The sequence below is a fragment of the Fukomys damarensis genome, unplaced genomic scaffold (assembly GCF_012274545.1).
Source record: "Fukomys damarensis isolate Sample0158 unplaced genomic scaffold, DMR_v1.0_HiC HiC_scaffold_37, whole genome shotgun sequence".
NCBI classification, from domain to species: domain Eukaryota; kingdom Metazoa; phylum Chordata; class Mammalia; order Rodentia; family Bathyergidae; genus Fukomys; species Fukomys damarensis.
The window spans coordinates 45,553,148-45,569,034 of NW_022900949.1; the positions used below are offsets into that span (position 1 = coordinate 45,553,148).

Below are 15,887 nucleotides of genomic sequence, written 5' to 3' on the forward strand. Positions count from 1 at the left end.
AAATACCAATATCATTTTCCAGGAGAAAATGAAAGAAGCCACACTCTCCAGTAAAGACAAGCACTGCACAGGACTCTGGGAACCAGCTGATTTACATCAATGTGTCTAAGGCCCCTGGGAGAGTCACTGTGTCTTTAAATCACAAATTACTGCAGTTCTGAAGACATAGGTGAAATATGCAGTAGTCTCCAAGTCCTACGATGACCAGAACCCCTGCTAAAGCAGCCAGAAGCTGCTCAGTGGGCTGACAGCTGATCTGGTGCTCCTAGGTACACCTCAGCATCCCAGATGACTCCACTTCAAAGCACTGCTCCTCCATGTGCCCTAACCGTCACCAAACACAGAGGCAGGCCTGGTGCCACTGAGTTAAATCACTGGCCCTGTCATGTGTGTTTTACTGAAATAATCTTTTACTTTTTATTTAACATTCACCATATTTTTATCACATCTTGTACCTACAAAATATCTGGAAAATACCTTGAATAACTATGTAATCAGTGGAATTCAATGATCAGTAGAAGCCAAATAAGTGATATAACACACTCATCAACTACAAGAGGACACAAGAGTCAACAGAAACCTGTAAGATATAGTAATGAAAGCTTTCACTGATGGTCACTATTTTGTCTGTGTATCAGTCTGTCTTCGTTATTTTCCCATTGTTGAGATAAAATACCCAACAACCACAAATTAAAGGAGGAAAGGTTTATTTGGCTCACAGTATGCCAAGGTTTCAGTCTGTAATCAGTTGGCTCCAAGGCAAGGTGGCATGGCAGACAGGCATCACAGAGGAGAAACAGTTTATGGTGGTAGAAAAGCAAGCAAGAGACAAGACAAGCTGCTTTCTGTCCCTTATATTGTATCCAGGCTACTGGGATTAGAATGGTGCCAAGTCAATCAATGGAGTGATTTAGTAACCACCCACCCTTAATCCTAGCACTCTTAATCCTAGTTTTGCACTATGAATCAATCACACCCTCTAAATTCAGCCACCTTTGAAAAACCCTACCTATGACTATGAGGTCTTGGAGGGGCAGATATTTAAGCAAAGGCAAAAATAAAATTCTGATTTTCTAACAAGCTCACAAGCAGTGTTGATGCTGTGGGAGTGATCCCACTTTGAATCCCAACACTCTGGACTAGTGCTGGGGGTGATTTAAAAGTCAATGTGCTATAAATGTTTGCCTAGGGCCTATAATGTTCTGGACGCCTATCTGACTCCTGAAGGTGATGAACCTTATGCCCTGAATTAGGCATCTTTAAGGTCTACTGAAGCCAAGTAACTGGAATAGCAAATGTATCCCTTTACTAAAAATGTCTCAGTGAATACCTGCCTTGTGCTACCAGTAGATGGTGTAGGCATGAACAAGGCAGAGAAGATGCCTGTTACTCATCCCCCAGGGCACGCAGATATGAGACCATAAAATGCATGAGCATTTCCTCGTCCCAACTGAGATAAGTGCTGTAGGCGCAGTGACGCTGAGTTGTTGAAAAAAGGCCTATGTGGCTGGACGGTGAGGAGTCATGGGAAATAGTAAGCAATGAGGCTGCAGCTTCAAGCAGGGGCCAGAGAAGACAAGGCCTGAAGAGCCACAGTGAGGACTTTGGTCTTACCTTGAAGAGCAATGGGAAGTCTTTGAAAGATTTTAAGCAGGGGGGTGGCATAATCAGATTTGCATTTTTAAAAAGATCACTGCAACCACAGTGTGGAAACCCTATTGGAGAGAAGGCTGGTCTAGAGAACGAAAGGGAGATGATTATCTGCTTGGAAAGGAGGCAGCTGTGCACACAGAGGTGGATCGAGTTTACAGATATACATGAAGCATATGGACAGACCCTGACCTAGACCTAAATGGATGCATCATTCACAAAAGTGGGATACACTATCCCTGTTTCCACAGTCTCCAGGCTTGTCAAAAGAATCTCCATTTCATGCGAGTTTATTCTTTGGTTACAGTCACCAAATATAGGACTACCGCTTGGAATAAATCAACCAATTTGAAACAGAGTTTGGCAGCAATGGTAATGCTTCCCATGTCAGCACAGCTTTAGAAGAGGTTCAACCATAGATCAGTGTAGTCCCAAGCCCTCTTATGTTTCAGACACGAAGTCCCAAAGCTCAAAAGCTCAAATCCAAATCGTCCCTCTCCGTGTGCTTTCTTTCCTTCCTTCAGCACTCCTAAAGTCGCGTGGGGGGTCACTGTATGTGGAGACGTACGTTTAGGAGACTGCTTATGACCGTGCTCTGCTGGTTTGCAGCATGCCCACTGTACTTCCCAGAGCAATGTATTCTAAAGGTGCACTCAAAGCTTCTGCCCTGAATGATGGCAGGAGCCCCCATGAAGGGTGGCAGATGAACATGACCCGCAGAAGAAAGTAGCACACCTGCATTGCTAGAGGAATTAAAACCTAGAGGAGCCCTCCTGGAGGAACAGAAACCTTTCAGTGGCTTCTATGATAAGGCTTAACACCAACACAGGACGGTTTAAAATGCACAGCAGTCCCTAACGGTTAAATAAGTGTCCTTAAATGCACACAAGTAGTGTAGGTAGCTTAAGTTATTTCCAAGCACAAAATGCTACTCCGGAATTCAAAACACTGAGCTCACAACAAACACCATGAGTGGTTCACCAGAGGCTTCGAATGCAAATGACTTGTTTTTAAAAATACCTAGGGAGTACTAAGGACACTATGCAATTTTGAGAATCAATAAGCCAAGAGTCCTGTCTTTGTAATGCCCTAATCTATCACTGAGACAGCTGTGGGAAGAAGAAAAAAAAAATGGGATAAAATTAGTGCTAAAAGAGGGAGGACTTTTGGTGTCCTTCCCATTTACAGAACAGCAGTTGTAACTGTTTCCTTTTATCAGTCCTTTACTTTGCTCTTTATTTGTATTTTGAGTTTTTCATATGAGATAAACCACATGGTGTTTAAATTTGTATGTCTATTTCACTCAACAGGCACTAATTTTTAAAAAGACACTATATCGAACATTTTTAAAAAGAAAGGACCATTTTTGTGAAAGGCAAAAGAAAGACATTTTTTCTCTTATGGTATATACTAAAAAACCCATAAAGACAGCCAGGCGTGGTGGTGCACGCCTGTAATCACAACACTTGGGAGGCGGAGGCAGGAGGATTGCAGGAGTTCAAAGCCAGCTGCAGCTACACAGTGAGTTCAGGACCAGGAGACCCTGTCTCAAAAAAATAAAGAAAGAAAAATAAAGACAATGAAATTTGAAATGGTGTTACCTGAAGAATAAATAAAACTTTTGTACACTGATAAAACATGTCATTCTTAAGACAACACCATGTCTAAAATATCAAAAAGCAAAATTATATTAAACATTTGACAAACAGGTCAGTAGCCCAACATGAACAAGCTCTGATGGCACAAAGTGAACAATTGGAAACCAAAATCAGAGAGCTCAGAATCCTGCATCTCAGAGGATTTAAAAAAAAGACACATAAATTTGCTTTAGTTTAGTTTATTTTCCTGAGTCATTTCAATCTCTAAATTGCTAGTTCTAAACTTTTTAAAAAACTTTTTGTGTGTGTGAGTGTGTGCTTGCAGCACATAGTGACCACATTCCTCATGGGGAGCTCTTACAGGTACATAACACATCTGCATTCTTTTTATCTTCTCTCTGCCCCACGCCCTTCCCTTTCCTCCATCCCCTGGTCCTCTTACCTTTTGAAAAAGTTCTATATCCCTGGTTCCTAATATTTCAATCTTTAAATTGTGATTGTGCATATTATAAGCCTTTTAATTTTCCTTTAAAAATTATTGGTCTAAAGACTTAGTTGAGCTTTGCTTTCTAGCCATTTTTTTTTTTTTAAGAAACAAAGTCCTAACTGCCATTGTTACATAAAGGTACAATAAATGTTGAATATGCACAATATGTTTGGAATAAATGCTGTGTTCAGTTCTTTTTTCTGTAAAATACCCCAGCAAACATGGTAACAACTGTATTCTACAAAAGTTTTTGAGGAAGTGTTTGACTTTACAATAAAATAATGCAACTATTGAATGGAATATGGAATGAATTATTCATTCATTTCTTTTACCTTGCAGGATAAAATAAATATCTGATTTGGAAATTCTTCAAATATTGATTAGAATAATTATTGGTGTTGATTCAGCTAACCACTCTTTGACAAAGGGGCCAAAAACACACAAGAGAAAAGGCAGCCTCCCTTTAAATAAATGGAGCTAGGAAAATTGGCTATCCACATGCGGAAGATTGAATCTAGACCTATACAGTATATCTCACCATGTACTAAACTAAAATCAAAATAGATCAAAGATATTGAAACAGAAACAATTCATTGGAAGATAAAATAGGTAAAATTTCTTGAAGACACAGTATAAGCACGGACTTTCTGAACAAAACCTCTACTGCATAAGAAATAACATCAAGAATCAACAAATGGGATCCTGTCAAATTAAAATGCTTCTGCACAGCAAAAGAAACCACCAAGAGAGTGAAAAGATAACGTACAGAATGGGAAAATTTTTTTCTTGCTTGGAAAGAGGGCAAACATTTAGAATATACGAAAAATTAAGAATTATACCTCCAAAAGTAGAAGACTCAATTAAAAATGGACAACTGAAGTGAATGAATACTTCTCGAAGAAGTACAAATGTCCAATAAGTACATGAAAAATATGTTCAATGTCTTTTTTTTTTCATTTTGCAATGCTTTTATTTATCCATGTAGCTACAGCAGTATCTTACATTTAATAATACTTTTTAGTTATTGACTAGCTCATAAGAAAAACTACTATATACAAAGGTTTATACTATACAATTATATCTCAGGTGATTAGGGTACCCATAAGAGAAATTCCAAAAGGCAACTGCTCAGTACCCTCCTAACTACAGCAGAGCACAGTCTGCTAGTGGTAAATGTGAAGAGAATGCCTATCATTTTCTTTATCACAAGGGGAAAGCCTTGTAGAGTGCCCTCATTTATTTCATATGAAATAGCCTTCCACCCTCTAGTTTTTGAAGTAAGACAAAAGGCCATGTTTCCAAAAATGTACTTACTAAAAACTATCTCAATACAAGATCTATTGTTTTATATTACTTAACTGTCCTTATTCACCTGGATGTTCCAGAATGATTTCCTGAACTGTTCACGGTTGATTCACCTATTCTAACATAGAATTCCTAGCAACACACAATACAAAAGATACAGACAAATACAGTCCTCACAAATCTTAAAATAGGTACATCTGAAATATAAATATGGCTTTGCATTCATTATTTTCCTCATGACTATACTCTACATTTAAAAAAAGAGAGATTTTTCAAATCAGTGGAGTGCACATCCTGGTCTGATGACACAGTCATTTGAACTTCTCATTCGATAAGAAAAAGCTTCATTTTTTCCCCTTGTTTTGTAGAGTAATTTAGGTTTCCACCCCGGGCATGATTCACCAAATAAAGTAAGACCACAGACAAAAGTGCCACAGAAACAAAGGCAAGGAAGAAAATTTCTAAAAACAAATATCCCCGGGTATTCAATATCATGCCAACAATAATGGAAATGATAGCCAACTCAAGATTCTGAATAGACTGCATAAAGCCATATGCACCTCCCAATTCATGTTCGGCAACTAAAAATGCCATCATTGGCCACAATCCATAGGCAAGCAATGAAGAAGAGAGTCCCAGGAGACACATAACAATCCAAGGGTTCCACATCGTGAAGACCAGCATCACGCGCGACATGAGAGTGGTGGCTACCGCACATAGAACCCAAATGATATTCTTCCATTTTATCCACCAAGAGCCCAAATACAGGGAACACGGAGGCTGAGGTGACATATACAACACCGATAATTGTACTTGCTGCCTGGGAAGAAAATCCAAATTTCTTTGTAAAGAAAACTTTCCTGAGTCCAGTAAAAGGGAACACCACAACATAATAGCCAACACAGATGACAAATATCAGCCAGAGGGGTAAGGAGATGTCCTTTATATTCATTAATTTAATAACATCACCTGTTTTTCCTTGTTCTTTATGAAGAATTCTCTCTGCTTTCCAAGCCAAGTAAGCAAGAGCCAAGACAGATTAGTGAAAGAATACAGGTTATACCCCCAATCAACAGTGTGGCCCCAAAAGTTGTGAGACCAATAGAACCCAAAGAAGCTTCAGTCTTAGAATATAGTAATCCCATGAGGTTCATGTTTACTATGCTTCTAATTCTAGCCATGCTGAGCTGGAGTCCAAACACCACATTTAATTATTTGCCTTTAAACCAACTCATAGCATATGTATTCTGGGCAACTGCTAAGGACTCTCTACCAATCCCAAAAACAAACCTTCCCAATTCTTTTAGTTAAAAAGCATTAACTATCCCACCCACAGCAAAAACAACATGACCAATGAAAAGCAGATAAAAATAATTGTGTCCCATCATATTCCAAATACTCGGTCTATCAAAAAGCCACCCAAGAAATACAAAATTACTTTGGGCCAAGAATACCAGGCATACAGCAGCCTGAATTTTATAGTATTCACCTGCATCCCATTGGATGTGAGTATGAAGGGAAGCAGGATTATCACAGCAAAAATAGCTACCAATGTCCCCAGGAGAGAGCTGCTGTCCTCTCAAACTTAGAGGATACAGGAGCAGGACAAGTCTTCCAGCTTAGAGCCTTGACTGCCCTCCAATTGCCCAAAAACTGGCACCAAGGACTGGCCAAAGGCAAGAATGCATATCAGTAGCAACAGCAAAAGCTGGTGCATCCGGCAGCTAGGGTTTCAAAGGGCCAATAGCACTTGGGAGGTGGCAGGGGCTTCCCTGCAGGCCTCATAGGGGCCTCCTGCCAGCAGCACCCACACTTCCTCATCCTCTTCCTCTACCAGCATCCAGAGATTGTTCAACATCTTTGGCCACTAGAGAAATACAATTTAAAAGAACAATGAGATTTCATCTTACTCCAGAAAGAATGACTATCATCAAGAAATCAAATAATAACAAATGCTGGTAAGGCTTCAAGGAGAAAAGAGCCCTCCTACAATATTGTTAGGAATGTAAACTAGCATAATCACTATGGAAATCAGTGTGGATAGTCCTCAAAAAAACTAAAACTGGAAATTCCATTTGACCCAACTATTCCCCTTCTAGATATCTTCTTAAAAGAGTTAAACACATCATATTACAATGATACATAAATACCCATGTTTATAGCAGCACAATTCATAACGGTTAAATCTTGGAAACAGCCTATATGTCCACTGACAGACAAAAAGATAAAGAAAATGTAATTTATATACAGTGGAGTACTACTCTACCATAAAGAAGGATAAGTTTGAGTCATCTGTAGGAAAACAGATTCATCTTAAGACCACAAGGTTAAGTGAAATCCCTCAGACACATAAGATTAGATATTGCATATTTTCTCTTATATGAGAAACACAAAATATAAATAAAGAGCAAAATAAAAGCTAGATAATAGTAAAAAGGGAGATAGGTCTTTTGCAAAAAGAAAGGGGACCAAGAAATAGTGTGAAGGCATAGAAAGGGAAGAGAAAGGGATGAAAAAATAAAGAATTAGATGTTGTACGTACATGTAACAATTCCTCATGAGGAATGTAATCATATGCTGCACACATGTACTAATTAAAAAATAAAAACCAAAACAGGAATAATTATTTGTGCCTTTTCCTCTTTCTATCTCTGTGTCATTTATTTGTCCATGATAAATGGATAATGATTTTTTAATAGGACAATGGAAGTTGAAAGGCTATGGAGGATACAGTATATAGCAGAGCTAGAACAGGAGCCTTTGCGACAGATCTAGAAAATAAAGAATTGCATTACATTGTAATGAGATGAGTCCATACGACACTTCTCTGTTCTCCTTAACCTCATCCATGAAGGTGGTGCTAATGTTCTGAAGGAACAGCATATTTGATATGTCGTTTGTTAGGTGAAGCTACGCAGATTGATAAATGCTATCCTTGTTGAAGGCCTTAAAAGGGCACAGGAAGCTTACAATTTGTATTTCATGATTAGTATGATTTTTGAAGAAGTGGAAAATACTTTCAGTTACATGGTATTATCAGATACATGGTGAATGCTTCAATTTTAAAAAACATATTACAGTAAGACGCATGGCTATTAAACCCCCTCAACATACTGCCCCTCACTTGGAGCACACCTATCCCATCACTCTCGTCCTCTCTGAAGCCGTTCAGGAAGTCCTGTCTTTCGTTGCACCCTCAAGGCTGCCTCAGTGACTTCCATCAGCTTAAAACATTTACCTTTCATGGTCATTTTGGCTTTGGGAAAGAGCCAGGAGCCACAGGACGCCAGACTCAGGGAGTAAGGGGCGGGAGGACACACCCACATGTTTTCACAAGCCTGAGTTTCCGCAGATAGCACTCAGCAGCCACATTCACTGTACTCCCTTATCAGACTCCACAGAGGCACTCATGTAAATGGACTCGTGCAACAGCTTCGGAAGGTGGCAAGAGCAACGGAATAAGTGTGGTTGAAGAAAGGGGAGGGTTCTGAGAGGGGTTAACGGCGATGTGTCTTTTACTGTAATCAATGTTTATTTAAACTTCTTTATATAATTTGATCACTGTGCAGTTTGCGTGTGGATTGCCTAGGCAGAACACACCCGTTTTGTGTGTAGCAGCGGAGACAGAAGGCAAGGCTTCAGAAACTTGAGTTCTTGCCTTCCCTAGCATGAAATTTGGAATGTTCACGTAGATACCAGCATTGAAAAGTATAGCAGGAGCAGAAACAAAACTCTCGGGTAAAAGATCAACTCTAGAAAGGTTTCTGCAATAACTATGAAAATAGCATGTAAAGATGTGCTAATAGATAATAGTCCTTCAATTTAAGGTACTACCTTTAGATTTCTTTTATATTTGTAATTATTTTTCAAGTTTCAAAGAACCAGTAAGGAACCCTTATGCAATATCACACTGGAGATCTTCACTAAGCAAAAAAACAAAACAACAACAACAAATATAGATTAGAAAGGAAAATATAATGTTATGTCAACCTTCAAATAAAATGACTAACCATCTAAAACAAAATCCCAAGTCTACAAAAAAGCTATTAGAACTAATAAGTGAGTTTCATAAAGTTGCATGACATAAAAGCAGTATATAAAGATCATTAGTATTTTATATACTAACAGTGGAATAGGAAATTTAAAATACCTTCAAAAATATTATTTTATTGCCAATAAAAACATAAAGTCTAAATCTAGATAAAATGTAAATTCACATATGCCTAAGATCTGAAGTGTGAAAACTAAATATTAATGTGAAAACAAATATTATTGTGCGGATGTAATGTAATCTCAACCAAAGTATCAGTAAGCTGAGTTTTGTGGTTATGTGGGGGGTCATCAATACATACAGTGAATATTTGCACTTAAAAATAATAGAATAAGACACATTACCATTACTCTCCCCAAAAATACTCCCTCTGGTTTCAGATACACATCCTACCTGTCTTGCCACTTTCTCAAGAAGTTCTGCAAGCCCTCTGTCATGTCTTTGCCCAATGTGATAAAATATACAATGAAGGCTATTGCTTCTTGCCATCCAAAGGCAAGGCAGGCTCATCAAAGTTTTGTACTGTGTCCCTGGATCTGGCACTGTGTGACTTCTGGCTCTTCCCCAAAATCAAAATGACCATGAGAGACAAATAATCTCAATCAAGTTAGGACATCAACTAAAGGAACTCAGGAAAGAGGAATTCCAGATCTGCTTCAGAAAGTGGCAAGAATAATGAAATAAGTGTTTTGAAAGCAAGGCGGAGTATTGGAAGGGAAGAGTCATAGCAATGTATTTAACTGTAGTACATTTTTAAAATTTGAAACATCCACTATGTTTGTCAATCACATCTCATATTTTGTAAAGTATAAACTTACACAAGAAAATTGAAAGATAACATTAAATTTCAAAGTGCAGTTGGAAATGTCAGCTCCTTGCTTCTGTAAGCTTTGGCTCCTGGACCAGCAACAACAGCTGCAGCATCTGGCAGCTGCTCTTGACCTGCTAGACCAGAATCCACATTTTAATAAGATTCTTAGGCAATTCAATTCATATTCACATGGAGGTCTGAAGACAGATCTGCTCCTGTGATTTCTCCCTCCAGCCCTTCCCCACAATGCTGTTATACTAAGACTTTTTCTTCACATAGGTAGCAAGTGAAGGTAAAGGAAATTAATTGATTCTCCTGAAGATTTGTTCATTTCTTTGGGAAAGCCCCTCACTCTGCACCCTAAAGCCATCTATAAGTTCTGAATAAGTTAAAGCAAGTAATTAGCTTCCTCAGTTTCTAATCCTCCCAAAGAGCCTGACCTTTTTCATTGAGAGGCTAGAGAGAGTGGAAATAAAATAGGTTTTTAAAAAATCTGTTCTATAATGAAATTGTCATTTATAGGTAAAAAGCATTACTCAATGTTTGAAAAGAAAGTACATTTAGCCAAAGGTACATGCTGCTGCCACATGATTTTTTAATAAAAATGCATTGCCCTCTTTACTGTTCAACTGTTAAGATGCTACTCTTCCTTAACTTTTATCTCACAGTAATTTCCTCTAAGGTACGGTGTTTTATTTTATTTTTCTCAAAACAAACACACATATATGCTTGTTCATTTGAAGAAGTTCCAACGCATAGCTATTTCATGGATTGAGCCATTACATTTGGGGCCATGAGCCCTTCTATATTTCTGTAAATTACCAATATTTCTCTTGTGTGCTTATTATTTCTAAGGCCAGTCCAAGCCTTTACTCCTTGTGTTTCTCTATATGATACCTCCCAATGGAAAGGTTCTGTCAGCTTAATCCAGATTGAAAATGCTTCTGCATTTTCCACCAGAAAGTTCATTCACAATCCAGCAGATCCAACCTGGACACTGCCTGGTGTGATACCTGCACATTCTTGGCTACTGCATAAGTAAGAATGATTCAGTGTTATTGAAGGTACTATAAAATAAGACTATTCTAAAGGAAACAAGGCAATCTTTATAAAAGCCAAGAAGAACTTACAAAACAAGAAGAGCCAGTGTGAACCATTTATCCCAGTAACTGCCCAATATCACAGAAATCTCCATGACCTCCTTATAGATTGTCCATCCCCAAGGATGTCCTAAAACATCACCTACATGAAATACATTCATTACTTTCCAAGTATTTTCTATTAAACAGTCTCACAAATTCATCACCTTAACATAATCATAAAAGATTCTCAGTTCTCCAGCTCACCAACCAGATTACTGTATTTCTACAAATGAATTGCCTTTGAAGAGCACTTGGCAAGCAGGAGCTCAGAAAATGCAGGATTTCATTATGGAAAAGAAAAATAAAGAAACAGCACCACTGATCAGTAAACTGTCAACATCACATGCATCACAGTTGGGACTCCGAGGCTCATGCTGCCAAATTTGGAACTGTCATTCCTGTCCAATATCTGACATTCATTAGCACATTGGCTTTTTTAATACTCTGCTGATCGAACCAAACCTCAGCTTTCTTCCCTCTTGAGGTAATTGGCTGTGACTCATTCATTTGCACAGGACACTATAAAATGCTGTGTTTTCAAGAAATTAAGTGCCTGATTTAATCCACGTGTCTTCCTTTGGAGTTTTAATTATTCATTTCTCCATAAGAGCAAAATGTTGGATGCCTTGGGTTATTTATAGCCGGGAGATTGCGAAAGAACACAGAGAGTAGGAGGAGAGAGCAGAGAATCAGAGAAGAAATTCTATTAAAAATAAAGTGAACTCAAACAGGAAGTCTGGAGATGAAAAAGCCAACAAGTAGGAGGGATAAGAATTATTGCACATGGACAAAGTATAGACAGATGAGGGATGAAAGGAGACACTTAATGTCAGAGTACAATAGAGAAATGAAGAGAGGAGATGGAGAAAGAACCCACAGTTATGCACATACAAAAATCCTTATGCCTTCTGGCCTGGGGGAGAGCACTGAGAGTATTTAATGCAGCCTGGCATTTTAATCTTGCCTCTCAACTCAGTTATTACTTACTTGCAGGTCCCAGATATGTGAAGATCACGCTTTTCTGCAGGGACTGACTGTGAGAAGGCTACACAGGTTTGTGCTACTGTGGAATCTCCAGGCTCGTGGAATTACACTGTGACTGTCTGCAGGGCAAGATCTGGGGTTTGAGTTAGGAGGGGATAATAAAGAAATGCGTCTACCAGACAGTGTTTTCCTTTCTAGAATGGAACGGCACAAAATGTCAGGTGGACTGGAAAGAGTGCACCTGCATTTTGTACATTCCAAAATGTATGAGGTATCTGTTTAAAGATTTATGGAGACCTACATGCTGATAATGAGAATAAGTAGGCTATATGAAGAACCATTCCATGGAATAATAATATAGTGATAGACTAGGTTGGAGGGGACACAGTAAGTGTAGACATTAGCATTTTTACAGAAATATCTCCCTCCAATTCAGGTCTGACACAAACCCCTCTCTCTGTCATGTTTGTCATGTAAAAGTGTGTGGAATCTAGCATCTCTCTAATTCATCTTCCTGGACAAAAGTAAATTTAAAGAGATAGATAGATAGATAGACAGACAGACAGACAGACAGACACATAGATAGATAGATAGGCAGACAGACAGATGGATGAATGGATGGAAATAAAGATAGAGATATATCTCCCCTGTCCCCGGGATACTAAAAGTTTGTTTTTAAGCAACAGACAAACAGTGGAAAGAACAGACTATTCAGGATTTGAATTAAACATTCAGACATTCCAATAGTTAAACAAAGAAGCCAATTCTGCAGATAAAATTCCACCCAAATCGTCAGCTTCTCTCCCAATTGCATGGACTGGTCCTCAAAGCTGAAGACGCTAAAGCTACAAGCATCAACAAGCAGAGGGACTCCTGAAAAGTGGTAAACTTAAGGATTCAGCCTATAATATTTATTTAATTTTCCCCAGTCCTTGCCCTGCTATCTGGAAGCAGTATAGCAATTATCAAATCCAGAAAATTATTTATGCTACATTTTTGTTCATTTATTTAAATAAAATGAAAGGGCTGGCCTAGTAGTAAGAAAAAGTATACATTTTACAGATAGATAACTGTATCTTCAAGAAACTTACAGGTAGCATTAGTGAAATTAACATACAGCCCCAGAGCTTTTTTATTGCACGCAGCATGCAGACATTTCTGTCACTGTGGGAAACTGTTTTTGATGGAACGTCTAGGATTGTCACAGGTATGAATATTAAGGACATTTAAGGTGATGGCAATGAAGTGGCCAAGTTTGGTGGGGTATTGAATGCTAGGCCATAGTGTAACTGTGATCTTGTAAGCAGCAGAGAAAGACAGCAGAGTTTTGAGAAGGACGGTGGCATCAAGAGAGTGCTGTTTCATGGAAGTAATTTGCATCTTTGGGGTAATGGCATTATCTGTGACAGTGCATTAGAAAAACCACAAGTTTGAAAATGACAATCTGAGTTTGATTTGCTGCCTATTAAGTTTAAAAGGTGGGCAAGTCATATGCAGAAAAATCCTTTTTAGAAAATTTGATACTGAAATCAGAGGAAAAGGTCAGTCCTAATTTTATCAGGCTAGTGATTGAATGAGTATGTGTCATTATTGTAACTCAAGAACAGTGGACAGTGAACAAGTTAGGATTCTTCAGTTGTCAACCACAGAAATCCCCTGAAGTTTGCTTCAAATCAATGTACTGGAAGGATGTAGAACAGATCACAGAACTGAAGGATTTCTCCCAAGTTGACTCTAAATGCCATTCTGCTAGAAATAAGATCTGTGCTCCTGTCCTGCTTCTTTTGATGTTATTTATGAAGTTTTGCTTAACTGTTTACTGGTCTTTAAAAAAAGAGAAATTCAGACCAGATAATACAGAAGATTCTTTAAATCTGTTATTTTCAAGTATTTCTATTTTCAATAACTATTTTCTATGACGCTGGTGAGGGAATTATAAGGAACATAGTGAAGACTGAGAAAAAATTCAATTAAAGGGCTGTGTGTGTGTGTGTGTGTGTGTGTGTGTGTGTATGTGTAATGCACAATACAGAAAGAGTATCAGTAAGGATATTTATTTGTCTTTGAAATTCTGTCTCAATGCACCAGTTAACATTTCTAAATCATATATTTTCACACTAGGAATCATCTCTTTTCTTATTCTACACATGAAAATCTAAATTTCCCATAGACATATTTCCATTATGTTCCAGCCTTTAAAGTTGCAGATGAGAAATTTAATGTCAGTTTTATCCTATTTTTCCTTTGCCAGTAAGTTCTCACTCTTTGAAAGATTTGATAGTTACATCACATTTTGGAAACTTGGAAGCTTAAAAAACCCAGTGTATGTCTTTTTTTTTTAATTAATCCTGCTTAGAATTTAGCAAGGCCCTTCAGTTTACAGACTCAAGCTCTTTGAGCTTTCTTATTTTTTTTAAATAATTGCTTCCCTTCCATCTGTTCTGTAGACCTTCTCAAATGCCTATGTTAGGATTCAGGGACTGATGTCCAAGTATTTTAGCAACCCTCATTATTTTCATATCTTATGTGTCCTTTTTCTGTGCTTTGAAGTAGTTTTCCCACTCATCTTCCAGGGCATTCTTCTACTTCTTAAGTGAAATAATTCGCTCAGTATTTTTCATTTAAAAAATAATTTCCAATCAAAATTCTAGTGATTATTTGTATAAGAAAATTCCTTAAGTACTCCTATTGGTGTCATTTGTCATCTTGCATACCTTCTGCTGAATTTTACTAGGTGACGTCTGTATAGGGTTTTCTGTTTGATCTTCCTTCCTATGGCCTCTCTAGTACTTTCACCGACTAATAAAGTTTTGTATTTTCCATACTTTTCCTACCCTCCAGTAATCAAAAAAAGTCACACAAGATAGAAAGTGACAGCAGTGGAATTGCAAATAGTGGAATATGTAGCTGTCATTGTGGGCCAGGAAAGAACTGACACCAACCTTCTATTCATTTTTCCTAGAGGGAGACTTTTTGCTCCCAGGGTGTCTGAGTTGCAAGAACTAATGGCATCCCCGTCCCAGGAATTTAATCCCACCCTCTTCACTCCCTGACAGTTGTTCAGGGTCCAGGAAGATCCCACAGGCTCTTCAAAGATCACATTTGACTCTCTTTTAAGAAGGTCCTTTCATCTCTCTTAGGCTAATCTCTGGTCATTCTTTACTGTTGGCCTCTCAGCTTCTTAACTTCCTAGAACTCATCTGGCTCAAAGGGGAACAAAGTCCTGAGCTTGCTCTCTTATCCAAAAATCCCAAGAGAAGTTACCTTAATTACATCTACAATGACTGCCATCTTACCAATCATTGCTCTCACTGAATTCAGCAGTAGTTAAATGGGAGTTGGAGGGTGATGTGACACATCTCCAGCCTGCCATCTTCCCAGTACCTTTACCTCCATATGTTCCTTAAATACAAATATTTTAAATTGCAACAGAATAGATTAAAGTCCAAGTTTCCAAAAGACATAAATGTAGAGTGGTTATTTACATTACTAGACAAAGTCTACTTTGCAAAATATCACATTGCAAAGTAGCATTTACCTTCTTAGAATGATTTTTAAAAGTCTGATGAATAACTGTTTCTTTAGACTTATGACTACCATAGAAACCCTGAGAAGCTTTCCCTCAACTCTTATCTCTCTTCTCTTGATTGTCTTAATATTTTTTTTTTATATTTTTTTTTTTTATTGAGTTTATTGGTACATTTAGGGATACAGTACAGTTACATTCATTGTTGGGATCATGTACCTTTACATGGCAAGTCTTGATTCTCATTTTTTTCCCCTTACCTCTGCCCTCCCTTCACCCCCTCCTCCCCTCCCCATCTACAAACACTTTATTTTCATCTTTTCATTCTCTCAC

General features: G+C 38.1%; 1 protein-coding gene and 1 pseudogene across 1 annotated transcript in view; both read right to left on the reverse strand.

Moving 5' to 3' along the window:
- The window catches only part of Cpne4 (copine 4), a 522,029-nt gene that overhangs the window by 418,127 nt on the left and 88,015 nt on the right, over window positions 1-15,887 (reverse strand). The gene's annotated exons all lie outside the window — the stretch shown is intronic.
- LOC104863219 lies at window positions 5,365-6,772 on the reverse strand (annotated as a pseudogene).